Source organism: Sciurus vulgaris, assembly GCF_902686455.1.
Source record: "Sciurus vulgaris genome assembly, chromosome: 6".
Taxonomy (NCBI): domain Eukaryota; kingdom Metazoa; phylum Chordata; class Mammalia; order Rodentia; family Sciuridae; genus Sciurus; species Sciurus vulgaris.
In genome coordinates, this window is record NC_136466.1 from 122305690 (window position 1) to 122319478 (window position 13789).

The following is a 13789-nucleotide window of genomic DNA, read 5'->3' on the forward strand; positions in this document are numbered from 1 at the left end:
AGTGTTCCTTAGACAAGGCAAGTGGACAGTTGTCACTCAAGGCACATAACGTCCCCTCTGTAGATGTGAATGCTGTATTTGATTAACTCAAAGAAGGAATTCTAAAATAATTGCTCAAAGCATAAAAAAAGTCATCCAGGTAGACTACAGTTTCACAAAACTAACTGCTTAAGAAGCTCTCAGTATCTGAAATTGGAATAGAAGTCTTCGATATAAAACTTTTGCTGTCAGGAAAAAGTATTAACACATAACAATAACAAAAACATTGCAGTCATCTCTTTTATATCTGTGGTCCTCAATGTGTTAACTGTTGCCTTTTGGTAATGGAAATCTCTCTTTTTTTTTGTGGCCCTGCTCAGGCTCATACTTCAAGATGTCTCTACCCATCAAGTGAATGAAGAGGATGAAGAACGGCAAACTTGAACATCCCATCAAGGGTAGGATCAAGTTGCAAAGGAGAAAAAGTCACAGCTGTGCTCTCCTGCAATCATGAATTGACAGCCTTGTCCAAATCAGTAGTTTTCATATCATGTCATTGCACAGGGAACACCTGGGGAGCTAAGCAACTCTTAATACCCATGTCCTAGCTCCAGGAATAGTGATTTAATTGGCCTGGTGTATGATCTGGGATTTGGAATTTTAGAGATAGCCAGATGATTACAATGTGTAGAAAAGTTTGGGAACAATTGGCTTACATTCTTTCATATTTTCTGACAAATTAGATTCATATGAACTTTAGCATGTTTCCAAATCAGTCTCATGCCATTTTGAGAAGTCTAAAGAAGGACTATTTGTTCTGGAATATTCCCATAGCTGAAAATCCATGGAGGTAAACCAAGATTCTAAGCAAAACTACAACATAATTGAATTATTCATCATTGTCAAAAGGAGAATGAAAGTAGGAAGGATAAAGGCATGAATAAACTGAGTTTTATTATGTATCTTCAAGACAAGAATCAGTATGGATTCTTTTCAAAGCCATGCCACCCTAAAACCAGGCTGAAGAATTAGAGAGGAACATAGCCTACACTATCTGGGCTTGAGTAATGATCTGGATTTGTATGACCTAGTCCAGCTTTTGACTTCACCAGATGGAGTAGGGGTAGCTGTTGGAGGGAGGAATAAGAAATTGGGTGCTACACATAAATAAACCTATGTAGATCATTAATGTTCTTGTTGGCAGGAATCAAAATGACTTAGAGGCAGCCAAGTTGAATTTCAGGTTTGATGTACTTAAGAGACATGAGCCATGTGGACATCAGCATTATTTTACACCAGCCTCAAGGCTCAACACGGAGGCCTGGTAATCCTTCTTTTTACAGTAAGATCCAGTTGTGTTGCCCTGTGCTTCTTCCTCCTCTTGCAAAGGATATAAGCTTTCCAGATTGAAGGAACAAAAAAATAGTTTTAAAAGTTCAAAAGTGTCAGTTTATCCAAAGCAAATAATAGGAACACTAGATATCTTCACCCCTTAAAAAAGAAGGAAAGAAAAAATATGCTCTACCCACAACAGGGGAGCAGATTGAAAGAGTCCACAATAAGAACATGTAACTTCACTCTGATACACAGGATTAGCATGTCTTAAGTAGATGGCCATACAGTGCTCGATGTAATGTTCATTTGAAATTACAATGATCTGATCATAATGAAGATATATGAATGTCAACAGCCAAGCCTTTTCCACCTCATGACAATGCAATCTGATGTCAGCTGAAAACTACCAACTGTTGGACAAACTTAGGCTTTTCTTTCCTACATGGGGCAAAAGTCCTAAGCAGAGTGTGGTGTGAGTGAACTGTAGCCAGGGGACTAAAAGAAATAGTGGAAAGCAGCACTTCTGCTTCGCTTTCAAAGGTTTCTTTGGTTTAATGAAATAGAATGGGTTCTGTACATCAGTACAACTAATTCTCAAAATCTTCCTACTCCTACTGAAAGCTGATAGCAAATCACCAAACACACAGACATAACAGTAGCTATGTTCTTGAATATTTTTGAATATACCAACTCATCCAGAAAGATGTGCCCTTTTGGCAGGTGACATGGCCATTTGGTTTTCATTTCAAGTCCCAACATCAACCAGTTGTTTATTCTGAGGTTCTAAACTTAACAGGTCTGAAACTGACCTGTATATTTCCCTGTCTTTTGCTTTTGTGTCTCCCCACTGTTTGCCAGGTGACAGGCTTCCACCTGTACCTGCACTGAGCCAGAATCTGGGAGTAAGTGCCAGCTCCTTCCTTTGTGTCCTATCCTTGTGCATCTGGAACAGCAAATCAATCCGCCTCTCCACTTTCCCTTTGCCAGGACCATAGGTCTGTCTCATCATGATGTCTAGACTGTTGCAGTTATTGTCTAGTTGGTCTCTGTCAACACTCCCCCTATTCCTGTGGAGTTTTTTCCTGCCCTATTACTCAAAAACATATCATCTTCCTGTGTATTCTCTAACAATTGTGGGCCTTAATTCCTTGGGTCAGAATGTTTACTCCCCCATGTTCCTGCTGACTAGTTTTTATATTTAGCTTAAACATTTTCTCTGTCAAATCTTTCTGACTTTATCAGGCTGAGTTAGGGGGTTTCCTCATCTGAGTTTCTTATATCACCTTGTAACTCTATTGGAGCATTTGCTACAATGTTGTAATTTTTTTTGTTTTTTAAGCATGCTGATCTTCTCCCCTTATCTATGAAGGAAGGGTGGGCTCCATATCCTGCTGAGCCTCATAGCTCCTACAGCCTATACTCAGTGCTTAATTAATTGATCTGTACTAAATCTGTGATTCTTCTACCCACCTGAATTTACAGGAGGACTAAAAAATATTGAGGTCCAGACCCTAGACCAATTCAAACTGAACTTCTGGGGTGACATCCAAGTACTTCCCAGGTGATTCTAATGTGCAGTCAGGGTTGTAAGTTACTGTGTAAGTCATTTATCTGAAATTGCTAAAGCTGTGTCAAGACAAAGGGAAGCTTGAAGGTCTTTTTTTGATTTTTTAAAAAAGGATATTGTATTGGTTATCTATGGGTAACAAACTTCCCCACAATTGATCAGTGTAAAGCATCTAACACTTACCTCACAGCCTCTTGATCAAGAATCTGGACACAGCTTGGCCAAATTCCCTGGTCAGGATTGCATTAAGTCTGCATGCAGTGTTGGCTGGGGGCTGAGGTGATCTCTAGGCTTGGCAGCAGAGGAGAGTGGGCATTCAGGCTCACTCATATGGCTATTGGCAGGATTCAGTTTCTCACTGGCTGTTGGCCTGGTCTCATTAGTACCCATGCCTTTTACCAGGGCAGCTTGTAGTATGGCAACTGACTTCCAGTAAAGTGAGCATTTCACAGAATAAGAGGGTAAGCAAGGGTGAAGAGGAGTTTTTTGCTTTTGGTACTGGCGATTGAACGCAGGGTGTTTTACCACTGAGCTATAGCCCCAGCCCCTTTGTTTTTTTATTCTGAGACAGGATCTCACTGAGTTGCTGAGGCTGACCTCGAACCTGTGATCCTCCTGCCTCAGTCTCTGGTGTTGCTAGGATTACAGGCATGGATCACAGTGTCCAATAAGCAAAGTTTTTTGCAAACTAATCCTGGAAGTGAGACCCCATACACTTTTGCCATGGTCTGTTCATCAAGAGTGTGTTGTTATGTCTAGTTCAAACTCAATGTGAGGGGATAATACAAAGGTACAAATACCAGGAAGTGGGTGTCATTGGTAGCCATTTTAGAAGCTTCCTACCACAGGCATTTAATAATAACTTGATTTCAAAACTAACTACCTTAACAGAATCCCAACTGGATGGTCTTAACCTTGGAGTATGCACATTAGTGTTTACCTTGTAAAACCAATGCAATATGCTTGATAGAGATGTATTTCCTAATAATACATTTATATTGTTTAATTAGCTAACTATAGGTGCATTAATTTAAGAGTGTTTAGACAAGATAACAGCAAGGCAGGTCAGTTTGTGTAATAGTAGCCTTCACAGGGCCTTATGAATTAGGTCAATGTGCTTTTCAAAGATTAAAAGTTCTCTTTATTTTCCTACTATTTTCTTGGTTATAATAAGTTCATAGGAAATAGGTCAAGTACTTTAAGGACTCAAAACAAAACTTGTTTGCAGTAAAGAGCAGGTAAAAGTAAATCTAAAAGTAAAATACCAAGTAAAATAGGCAAGTTAATGTACTGATATTAAATTTCACCACTGAGCTACATCCCTAGACCTTTTTTATTTGAGACAAGGTTTTGCTAAGTTGCCAAAGCTGGCCTCAAATCTGTGATCCTCCTGTCTCATCCTTCCAAGTTGCTGGGATTATAGGCATGTATCACCATGCCTGGCCATCATGCCTGGCCAATGTACTGATAAAAATAATCAATTATAAGTTTACCTCTCATATTAGAGGGAAAAGCCAGTGTATTGGACAATGCTGAATATTGACGTCAACTATGATTTAAACCTTCCTCAAAGATCCTATCACCACCAAAGGATCCATCTTTGGACTGCTTACCATTTATTGCTAAGATGGCAAGTTAAAGTTGCTTAAAGAACTTAGACCAAAAATACAAAGAACCCAATCAAGAAATGGGCCAAGGAACTGGAAAATTTATAGAAGATATACAGGTGATTAATAAATATATGAAAAAGTGTTCAACATCTCTAGTAATTAGAGAAATGCAAGTTAAAACACCTCTAGGATTTCATCTTACTCCAATTGGAATGGCTATTATCAAGAACACAAACAATAAAAATTTTGGTGTGGATGTGGGGAAAAAGGCACACATATATTGCTGGTGGAGTTGCAAATTGGTGCAGCCACTCTGGAAAGCAGTGTGGAGATTCCTCAGAAAACTTAGAATGGACCCACCTTTTGACCCAGTTACCCCACTACTTGGTTTACACCCAAAGGACTTAAAATTACCATACTACAGTAAAGCAGCCACATCAGTGTCTACAGCAGCTCAATTCACAATAGCTAGATTGTGGAACCAACCTAGCTAGATTCATCAATAGATGAATGGATAAAGAAACTGGTATATATACACAATGAAATATTATTTAGCCATAAAGAAGAGTAATATTATGGCATTTGCAGATAAATGAATGGAACTGGAGGATATCATGCTAAGTGAAATAAGCCAATCCCAAAAAACCGAAGGTCAAATGTTTTCCCTGATAAGTGGATGATGATATATAATGGGGGGTGGGAGTAGGGGGTGAGAGAATGGAGGAACTTAAGATTACATAGAGGGAAATGAGAGGGAGGAGGGGGCAGGGGTATGAAAAATGGTGGAATGAGACAGACATCATTACCCTATGTACATGTATGATAACATGAATGGTAAGAATCTACATTGTGCACAACCATAGAAACGAAAAGTTGTGCCCCATTTGTGTACAATGAATCAAAATGCAGCCTGTAAAAATTAAAAAAAATTAAAAAAAAGAATTAAAAAACAGTACACAAAATACTAAAAGCAAAAAGAAACCATTATGAAGACACAAATGACAAATTCTGGAATCCTGATGTTGATAGCACATTTACACAAAATCTTAAATTCTGAATATCTCTACTTCAACTGAAAAATGCCATCTCCTAAACATCAATTCAGTTTTGGTACAGAGAGCACTGCCTTGATAGCACTTTTTCTCTTGAATCATTTAATTATTTGTCAAAAATACTTGTAGTTTATAAAAGCTGGTATGATTTTAAAGGGAATGTGGTTGCAATGCGAGGTTATAAAAAGAAGTAACCAAGAATTGTGCTTTAAGTACTTTATGCATGGGTGGAAATGACTTATGAACAATCTATTATAGTTTGCCTTTTAAAAGATTAAACAGCACCATTGGGGGAAATCTGCCCTTTCCTTCAGCTGAGGTGGCAGTTCTTAGTGACATGATTATGATCGCTAAGACCTGAAAGATAGAGCCACGATCAGCTACTGTTACCCAACATAAACAATTCTGTGTCAGGCAGTGTTCGTTACAGTAGACATGAAGATTAATACTAGTAACCTAAGGATTGCTCAATCTCTACAGCCCTTTAAGGAGCCCCTGAGCTATCCAGTGCTCATGGCCTATGCATGATTGTTTTGAGGCTTAAGTTGGAATTTATTACTTAGCAGATGGCATTTCACCAACTGAAGACAATTGAAAACAGAGGGTCACCTGAAAATGTAGTAAGCTTTCTTTTCACAGGATGAGTTAGCATTCTAAATTTCCTTTGTATTCTAGTCTTGAGCAAATGATTATATATTGAAACATACTGAGGTTAATGGCAGGTTTCTGTTGAGAGAGTTACCAATATGGCAAAGGGGAAGACTAGAATTAGTGTTGAGGTAGAATTGATGGTATCAGTCAAAAACTGGCTTTTAATAGACTGAAACAAATATAGATATTTATGTATCTGTCTGAAGGAGTACAAGCAGTGATACACCAGCAGCAACAAGCAAACCTAGCACTCAAATCTTGGTTCCTGGATATCATTTCTCCATGGAAAGGAACTGGCTCCTTGAAGAAAAAGTTGATTTTAGGATTGGGGGAGAGGAAGTACATGATGAGCTTGGAACATCTTGTTTACCAAGGATTAAGAAAGGATTCACACAATGATTAGGACACAAGGACACAGGCATCCTGGGGTTTCCACTGGTCAAATCTGGGACAATTACAACCTTAAAATAATAATTAAAATTAATCTGTTGACTAAGAATCCATGAGTTCATTTTGTAATGACCATGTGACAAAATGGGGAAGAAAGGGTAACACTTTCTTTTGGAAGAACGTCAACTAGTAAATATTGCTGAAATGAAGGAGTTAAGAAAATCATTACTCACAAAAGGACTGGGAGGAGGTAGGTTTACTTGTCATATAGTCAAGAATTCAGTCTCTATAGGGCCCAGTGACAGGCCAATAGCTTGGTCAATGGGAGAAGATGGCATTCCCTGCTGCAGATTCCCAGGAGCCTGTGTTGATTCTTCCACTGGACTTCCCATGAATTCCACAATGCATCTTTCCCTACCACTGACGACCTGGAGTCTGCTGGGTCATATGATCCAAATGTCAGGGCCACTTGCACTGAAGCCTGGAACTGCTAACAGAGCTCTTTCACACTCTGGGCCCCATTCAGAGCTGGCAACTTTCTATGTCACTTGGTATGTAAGCTGCAGCATCAATCCCTAGTAGAATGCATAGCCTCCAGAACCAAAAGGGGCCTACAACTGCTATCCTTCCTTACTGGTGGTAGTGGCTCCAACATTCAGCAATTGGTCTTTTACTTTGGAGAAGATATCTTTACCCGCCCCCTACCCTTAGCACTGAACCTCAAAAAAGTTTACTTAAATGGGATGATCTCTGAATCTTCAGTGTTTATCTCCCTTCCACTGGGGTACCTGTCTTATGAAAGCTTTCAGCATGATAGCCATCTTGTGCTTATCCTGTCCAATCAGTATTATGCTGTCAATAAAATGGATCAATGTGGAGCTCTAAGGTGAGATGATTCAGATTTCTTCACATTCTATTATGTTTGAGGGTGGGAAAGTTAACATAGCCCTGACACAAAACTGAGTCTGAACGAATATTGTTTTTTCAAAATGAACTATTTTCTGATCCTCTTTTCAAATTGGAATGCAATAAAACGCATTTGCCAAATCAGTGATGACATATTTTATATGTGAGGCTTTACTAATCTGCTCTACCAATAAAGTTCAGCACAGGCTGGGATCAGGGTTATTTGCTTAAGTCAGCAGTACTCTATATAGTCATCCTCCAGGATCCATCTAGTATCTTTAGGGACCAGCTTGGCAAATTAATAAGATAGGATTGGGACTAACAACCCTCTGTCCTTCAGGCCTTAAATAGTGGCACTAATCTCTATTGTCCTCCAAGAAATAATTTTGCATCTGATCTTTTATCTTGGCAGAAGCAAGAGGCAGTTTCAGTGTTTCATCTGGCCTTCCCCACTATGGTAGCTTTTAATCCACAGGTCCAAGCACCCCTAAAATTCAATCCCAGGACTACTCCCCTAGTTCCTCCCAGTATCCATCAGCATGTCTCAATTGGTTATGCTGGGATTTAATCCTAATTATTGTCTTGGCAGTCAGGAAAGTAAAGGTTGAGAAAACTATTGCCTTGTGGCACGAGGCTTCTTCATCTTCTAGCACAGACAAGTTGCTAGTTAAGAGGGTTCAGAAAAGTCACAGGGGTACCCATTGAGATGGCAACCCTCCAATGTTTGGGATCCTAGTTTTCCCCACCCTCATATTAACAGACCTGTCTGAACTAAATATTCAATAATCAAACATCTTTGGAGTTCTGTATCTCTCAACAATTAGTTCTTTTTTTAGTTGTAGATGGACACAATATTTTATTGTATGGACCTTTATTTTATTTATTGTTATGTGGTACTGAGGATTGAACCCAGTGCCTCAACACAATGCTAGGCAAGAGCTCTACCAGGGAGCTACAACCCCAGTCCAACAATTAGTTCTTTAGTTGCAGTTTATCAGGTTCTGTTCTTCCACTAAGTTGGTAAAGGTCTTTTTATAAGTTACTACAAAGCCTCTCACACTTAGCTATTAACTGCTTAACAGCTGTTTCTCATTTTCCTTCAGTAGCAGTAACCAGTTAACTGTCCTTATAAGCATTATTCCCCCATATTTTTTTCAGATATCTGTATCTTCACACCTACTACAATATTTCCCTCCATTGGAACATTGTCCCAGGTAAACACTAGTTAAATTAAGCTACAACCTTATGCTAGGGACTATAAATGCCCCACCTACCAACAGGATGGCACCTTTTCATTCTGCCACGTAATGGATGGGCCTGTCCCAATTTTACCACCCCAAAAGTAGGTGCCAACATGGGTACAGGACTTATGAGAGGATGGGACAGTAGCTGGGAAAGACTCGTAGACATCACATTATACTGCAAGCCTGACCGCAAATGTAAGACAGAGGGAAGGAAGGTTGGGTGGAAATGTCTGTGACATGTACAGTAAGGAAGATTTGAAAAAGCAAATGGGAAGTCCTTGAGCCTAATTTGGCTAGCAAAGGAACTTGTGTCTTCTACAAACAGACCTGAATGGGATCTCTGTCATGTTAAGTCACTGAGTTGTGAGATAACTGTCTTGACACAAACACAGGGACAGATTTCAGAGCATAGTAGCTGGGGCCCTTGGTCAATAAAGCTTTCAGTAGTTGGGGATCCCTGAGGTGTATTCTCATAGCACCATATCATTCTAGTAAGCTGCAAGGCTGAGATTCAAACTACATAGTTTGGTTCCAGAAATTTAGAACCACTGCAGTAGAAAACATCTAGAGTTGCAGAGATGTGAAATAAATAATCTCAATCATGCTGAAGATTTATAAAGAAGTTTGGCCAGACTGCTAAAAATCATTAGGTTCCTCTAAGGAGTTTGTACTTCACTTTATAGACAGTAAGGGAGGGACACATCACAGATTAGCGTATATGAATATATTCCATATACATTATATATACACAAATGAATAATTTATAGACTCACATGTAGACTTAGTTTCCTGTGGTATAAAAGGGCTGAGCAGATTTGAAAACAGATGCAACGAAAAGAGATTCCTGGACTGCATATATGGTAAGATGGTCAAAAAATGTAGACAAAGCATTCATACCTTCTAGGGTATGAAGATTTGAAAGAAAAAAATACCCAAATTCATTTTCCAACATGTTCTTTATAAACTTCTATTTGGTATAAAGCAATTCAAACTTCATTTAATTTTTATTATTTTCTTACCAGTATTGAAAATATATTATTTTTATGCAGAGGGACCCTTTCCACTTAGGCTGTGTGCTAAATATGCATTTACAGATTGAATGAGGAACTTAACCACTACTTGTAACATTAATTCCCTAAGAATCCGTATAAGCTTCCAACAATCAACTTACAAATGAGTTCTACAAAATATCACTTTTGTAAAAAAAGAAGGCTACATGTTTATTCATTAATTGGTTAGAGTTACAAGAAATAGACATTAACACCATTTTATGGATATGAGAACTCAGGCACAGAAAGATTTCCTTGATTCCCATAATGAGATGAAATATGAACCTACAATGAGAGATTAAATCAGATTTTTATATTATGTTCAGTAACTGTACATATTAGGCTAGGGATATAGCTCAGTGGTAGAGTGTGTGAGGCACTGAGTTGAGACCCCAATATTGAAAAACCAAAACAAAACCATAGCCCACCACAAACTGAATCAAAACAAAAAAAAGTACAACTCCACAACTGCAATGTTAGTGCTACAAAAGAGTATCAAAATCCAGAGATAAAAAAGAATCTCAAGAGAACATCTTTCAGTCCATCTTTCTGTTGGAGGCAGGTATTATCTACTCATCACACAGTGGAAAATTAGTTGATCATGGTAAAACCTAAAAATTTAGGAAAATACCAAATTCAAAGCCTCCAGAAATTCATCATACCACTATTACTTATTCTTCAAGAAGACCTATGTGAACTGGAGTGAGTTTTTGAATTTCAGACTGTTTCACTTCCTAAGTCAGGAAGCCTAAAAACAAACTGTGAACTCAGCAAAAGCAAGAATTTAGGACCAGGATATGTCTGTAAGTAATGGTTTAGGGAACTATATTTATATTCTGGCACCAGTAAATTTTTGCTCACTTTTTAAACTAAATTCCAAATATATACATTATATCCTGAGGGCTACTAAGGTCACAGACCAGCTCTTAGGGATGCAGTTCCAAATGATGTTCCCTAGTTCTGATTGAGAACTAATGGTTCTAAATGGTTACACGATTTAAAGATAAACAAAAATTAGGGCCAGTGGAAAAAAATTTACTGGCCAATGTACTTGTTACATACATATCAGAGGTCTGTACAGAGTTCTGAGTTTCAGATATTTAACCTATAACCCACCTTATTTCACAAAGGACTTAAGGTGTCTTACTACATGAGCAAATATGATGATACAGGATAAATGTCCTGGGAAAAATATATTTAAAAAAGAATGCAGGAGCTGAGGTGTAGCTCAATGGTAGAGTGTGTACTTAGCATACGTAAGGCTCTGGATCCATCACCAGTTTATAAAAGAAAGGAAGAAAAAGCACATGCATTGGTTCTAAAGTATACAGAAATAGCCTTGGGCAACACAGAATCAACAAGAGGCAGCTATCACACTTCTCCTGTAATCTGCACTGAGAATAAAGCTGTATTGAGAATAATATCTAGAAAGGTACTTAGTTTGCATATACATTTTCATCCCATTTTCAAAGATCTCTATCAAAATCTCTATTCCAGCCTGTTCTTACTATAACTCTTAGAACCTACAGTCTAGGACTAATTCCTTTTATCTTATCAATGAGGATAATAAACCACTACTTTCTTGAATCACTCACTTTACTGTAAATATTTTTACATGCTTGGAAACCATTAAGTAACTAAACTGCTTTCATTAACACGATAACCACATTATTTTAAACTTTCCCCAACATCTTATTCATCTTTAGATCTCCTTTCCAGGGATCTCTTATCACTTTGAAAATAACTTTCAACAGTTGGTACTTTCATATGAGCTTCACAAATATCCAGTACTGATTTATTAAGGCACTAAAGTTTTATTGGTGAGGAACAATAGTATTTGGAAAGACATTTGAGAAAAGAATAAAAACCAGGTCAAGGACCTTCTCAAAAAACAACATTCTAGATCTCATTGCTTACGTTCTAGTGGGAAAACATAATAAACAAGTATATAAGTATCAGATTGAAGTCAAGTGATATGGGAAGAAAAAAAAAGTCAAAGAGGTGGGGAGGCCTCTTGTGAGAAGGTTGTATTTGATTTGAAATATCTAGCAAGGCAGTGGCCCTGCAAAGACATGAAAAGAATGTTCTAAGTAATTTTTTGGCTAAAGAAGGTTTAACTCATTATTCTGCTATGTATTTATATGCATTCTTTGTGAATTATATAATCTTGCACTGCTCCTAAATCTTCCTTTTCTTATTTTGAAGACTAATTCTACCTTTTAAAAGTGTTTCATTACCTCTTTCATTGGTATATACATAAGTTTAAGAAGGATGCATGCCTTCTAACTCAAACAAATATTTCCTAGAAATATTAGTCAATATTTAGCTTAGGTGTTTCTGCCAAATAACATTTAATAATGATTTAAAAATAATTGAAAAAATCTGTCTTACTGGGTAGGCTAAATGAGTCTTCTAAAAAACAATTTGGTAGATACTTAAAAGGTAAAACAGGTTGAAAGGAAACTGGTAGAGTATGACTCAAGCAGAAGATGAAGCTAAAGACAGGATGAACAATTGATGGACTGGTAGAATACCTTAGGAGTCAAAGGATCCAGCAGAGAAGTTGATAGGTCATGAATGTGGGATGAAGAAGAAAACAACTAGCAAGGCTGGGAAACTCTTCCCTAGAACACTAGCTCTTTGAGGCATGCTGCCACCACCTGGGCAACAGGCAATTTTGAATTTCAGTATTAACAGTTTTAGCTATCAGTTAACAATTATAAAATGAAAAACATACTTTGATTTTTATGAAATAAGCATTTTTGTCAAGTCTTTGAACATGAAGAACAAGGAGGGATTTTGGTGAGATGTGGTTAGAATCCTGCTCTATTATTTAAGTCCCTGGTTCCTTATCTGTAAAATATGTGCAATACACTACTGAGGGGATTTTATTGTCTCAGAAATAGTGATAATAAATCAAAAGCATCTAGCTCAGTACCAGTACATAGTATGTACCTAATAAATTGCTTTAAAAACATTTTTCTTCAGTATAATCTTGCAAATATCGCTAAAACCCAATTACTTCTTTAAGTCACATAAACATACCTATAAAGAAATGTTTCAATGGAAGGAAAAAAAAAATCTCATAAAATAAAATTTAGAGAAGAAGCCAATTTCATTAAAATTAAGTCTAATAAGTGAAGAGTTATTGCAGGGAAAAAACGTGTAGAAGAGAGTTCTCAAAGTTTTAAAATCGAGTAAATTAAATTATTATTAAAATATAATCTAATTGAGGTTTTCCTTGTTCATAATTTCCACACCAGTTAGAGTGAAATATAACTTTGTATCTACCAAGGCAAAAAGGCTTTTAAAGCAAACATGGCAAAAATGGTATTTGGAAAGACATTTGAGAAAAGAATAAAAACCAGGTCAAGGATCTTCTCAAAAAAATAATAAGACTTCAATATGCAGTGATGTTTCTACTAAATGCCTTTATTATGCAGCTGTTTATGAAGCTTAAGTCAGAAAAATGATCAAATATGATCCGATTTACACATTTTTTGGTAGTGGCGGGGATTGAACCCAGGGCCTTCTCACACATGCAAGGCAAGCACTCTACCACTGAGCCACATCCCTAGCCTCCAATCTGCAGATCTTGAAGATGAAAGCGTACCAGAGCTCACCTAGGATCCTTTCCACAAATGGAAGAGGCTCAGAGTGATTTATAAGAGTATTGTATATCAGTACTGTGACTCATAAATGAAGACTACTCACTATTGAAAGCAGTTCGCTGTATCTGAACAAATTTTACCATCACCATTTGTTAAAGCAAGTCAGAATGCAGTAAGGAGCTCCAATGGGGAAATCTTTATGCTCCTAGGCTTTCAGTCTGCCCTGTAAACTGAAGCTAGATCAGTAAAATTAGATTGTGAAGGCATTGTCAGGTTTATAGTCAAAGAGCTTAAGAGGCTTCCTCCTTGTGGGCCTTTTGTTTCTGCTCAAGATTCCTGTGCCTTTAACCTGAGATGCAGCAGAGCAAATACTGGGAGACAGTACTTGAGGAAAC